Genomic DNA, 3,842 nt, shown 5'->3' on the forward strand with positions numbered 1-3,842 from the left:
CTTGCTATTTTGAACCTTTTATCACCTCCTTGCACCAGTTTACATCCTGATCTGCTGCTTTCCTGGCTTCCTGCTCACAGGAGATAATTTGGCCAAGATGACAGAAAACAAATCGCCTGCAATAAAAATTTCTTCAACATGACAAAGTAGTAAATGGTTACTTACATACTTTTCAGTATGTACCTGGGAATGTTTGTTTGTGCCTTGGGGGAGGGGGATTGTGCCAATACACTGATATATTTTCTTACCCATAAACATACAAAAATAATTTTACAAATTATAGGAAAATGCATAAGTTGCTATATGTAGCTATTAATACAAGATAAATGCAAAGTTCGAGGCCATTGTAGCAAGCTTCTTGGTAGAGCCAAGCAACCATTATGAAAACTGTTGACCATGAAGCTTGTCTATGACACCAAAAAGTCATGATTAGCAACTGCTTATTCCCCATCTGAATTTAAGAGTAATGTGAATTTAGGCAGCCAAGTTAGAAGTAGAGATATTGGACATGAATTTTGAATTTGATTTTAAGATTCCATATAGAGTTGGAGGTAAGACACTTACCCAGAATATCTGATGTCTTATGTTCCATCCCCAGAACTACAATAAATAAACCACCTAGCCCTGTGGTGTATGCCATAGCTTGTTACTTACAGTTGTATCTAGGTGAGGTCCAAAAGCTATCATATCTACAAGTGTAGCCTTGTCTCTAAATTTTGTACAAGTCCTGTATTATACCAAGCATGTAGTACACAGCTATAATTCCAGTGCTCTTGGAAGCAGATACAGGAGGATCATACCACCTGGGCTCCACAGTGAGCTTTTATCTATAAATAAGTGAATAAATAAATAAATAAATTCAGATGTTGTGCCTTTATTTGCTCTGATATGGTTACATTTTTGTGGTTTTATATGCCATCCTTCTTTAGGTAAAGTTGTAAAGGTCTTTCCATTGTGGTAGAAGTTCTGATGATTCATTGAGCAGTCTGCACAAAGAAGAGCTTGAGACACAGAAGGTGGCACGTTATAGTGCTGATTTAGAGGAGTTAGGATCTCGGGGCTAGGTCCAGCCAGAAGGCTCTGTGAAAGTCTGACCACCCAAGTTCAATCCTCAGAAACTATGTAAAAGTGGAAGGAGAGAATCCTCTCCACAAAGTTGTATTCTGGCCTCCAAGTTTGTCCTATGGCAACCCCCAACCCCACCCCACAAATGTACACACTATACGTACACTACATTTTAAAAAGGAAGCTGGGAGTAGGGGCTAAGTTGGTGATGTGCTTGCTGTACAGGTATGAGGACCTGTTTGGATCTCTACCACCCATGTATGGGCTGTGGTTTTGGACACACGTGTAATCCGAGCACTGGGGAGCAGAGGCGGCATAATGTCTGGAGCTTGGTAGCCATCTAGTTTTGCGCAGTCAGTGATCTCTGATCTGACCCTGTCACAGAATATAAGTGGAGAGCAGTAGAAGACTGTCAAAATCATCCACTGGCTTCAGCATGCACTAACACGAACACAGACTTATGCACTACACACATAAAAGAAATCTCGGGCCCTCTTTCCTGACAGGAAAAGGGCCTCTGCCCCAGTACTGCCTATTCCTGAAGAAGAAAATGAAGGTAAACATTTATGCTTGGTATGTATCAGTAGATTACTTACAATTAAAATTAAGTATTCAAACTAAAAAGCCTAAAAATACCAGGAAACAAATTCTTTAGCCTACTGTAAGATCATGATTAATAAGCAGTGTGAAGAGTCCATACCCCTCTATGCATCCAGATTCAAATGTGGTTTTTTAAATAAATGTTAAAGCGCTTGGGAGGTAGAGACTGAGATCAAGAGCTCAAAAGGGCTCGTGGGTAGGCTGTTGGGACAGGGTTGGGCAGTGAGATAGCTAAGCAGGTAAAAAGTTTGCTGCCAAGCCTGACAACCTGGTTTTAATTCTTGGAAATCCACATGGTGGAAGGAGAAAACTGACTCCTGTAGGTTGTCTTATGACATCTGCATGTTAAATAAAAGTTTTAAAATGTTTTATTTTTCAAAATGAAGAAGCCATAAGACTTACTTGTAAGACTTTGTTTGGGGAGTATTTTGTTTGACTTTTGTTTTTCAAAAACAGGTTTCTTTGTGTCACCCTGGCTGTTTTGGAACTCACTGTGTAGACTGGGCTGGCCTTGAACTCAGATCCCCCTGCCTCTGCCTCCCAAGTGCTGGGATTAAGAGTATGTGCCTCCAGACCTACCCCTTCTTTACAATCATATGAAGGAGGAACAAATGATGTAGGTTTGGGTGTATAGGGTGGGGAGAATGGGAAATGGGCAAGTCCAGAGAGTGGGCAAATAACATTTTGATAGGCAGCTTTCTTCCAGCAAGTTCTTTGATTTGTTTTAATCATAAAGATGCTTCCTCTCCAAGACATCATAGTACCTGTGGTGGCTTGGGAGGCCTCTGTGGAGAAGCCTAGTCCTAGAAAGGGGTCATAGTAACAGGGCTCTGCCTTCCCTCCCTACGTGAAGATCTTTTCATTGTCACATTTGGCAGATCAGGACTCATGAGAATAGTTCTTTAATAGCTTCATACACAGAGCCTCCCTTAAAAAGACTCACGCTTCTTTGGTCACCATGGCTACAGTGACTGAATCAACCCACTTCATCTTTTGTACTAGAATGAACTTCAATCTCAGATTCCATACCAAAGGCACATTTTTTTCCCACTTTGGTGTCTTAGAACAAACACATAGTTTAAGGCAGAAGGCTTAAGGAGACTGTTTAATATCCTGTAGAAGCACACATTCTTCATATTGGCTACTGCTTTTGTGTGTGTGTGTTTTTTTTTTTTTTAAATAGAGTCTTATGTGTCCTAGGCTGCTCTCAAGCTCACTATGTTGCCAGATTTGACCTACAACAGTGGTTTTCAGCCTGTGGGTTGCAACCCTTTTGGGGGGCAAGTTGAACAGTCCTTTCACAAGGGTTGTCTAAGGCCATAAGATATATTTACAATTCATAACAGTAGTAAAATTATACAAAGTAGCAATGAAAATAATTTTATGGTTGGAGGGGGTCACCACAATGTGGAAATGTATTAAAGAGCCACAGCATTAGGAAGGCTGAGAACCACAACTCTAGAAGCTCTGACTGCTCTGCCTCTATCTCCTAAATACTTGGATTACAGGCATGTACCACCATGCCCAGTTTCTTTCTACTAATTTAACAGCAAGAAACTGGGTTATCTTGCAGTAGTGGAATACCCTCTGTTCTGTGTGTTACCTACAGATTGTTTACTTTAAGCCTAAAGTATAATCTCCAAGTTTAGAATATTTTGCCTAGAGTAATTATTTTCACCACTCCCAAATTCCACCCATATGCACACATACCTCACTATTTTTGCCTTATTACACTAGCCACAGCAGGTACTTGAATCTGGAGAAATTACATACTGTGCCAGAGGCCAATGAGAGAAACAAAACCATAAATTGCAGTCAAGTAATGCATTGGTGTGGTGAGCTAGAGCACTAGGCATGACGATCCCAGTCCACATCAGGCTCAGACAGGTTAGATAATGGGACTATATTTTTATTTTCAATGGAAAGATTAGTCAAAGTGGAACCTTCTAACTCTATCATATGTAACCTTCCTGTTTGACTAGTCATTTGATCAGCTCAGACAAGACCACACCATGAAACAGCCAAATTGGTTTCAACTATAACACAATAGCTCATAATTCAGGTTGTGATAGCTACCAACACCACTGGGTATGAAGGGATGAAGTGTGCATATCAGAAATTACTTGGGGAGCTCCTAGTCCCTGCATTTGTAATACTAAATAAAGGCCTATGGAGAA

The sequence above is a fragment of the Apodemus sylvaticus genome, chromosome 4 (assembly GCF_947179515.1).
Source record: "Apodemus sylvaticus chromosome 4, mApoSyl1.1, whole genome shotgun sequence".
Lineage (NCBI taxonomy): Eukaryota > Metazoa > Chordata > Mammalia > Rodentia > Muridae > Apodemus > Apodemus sylvaticus.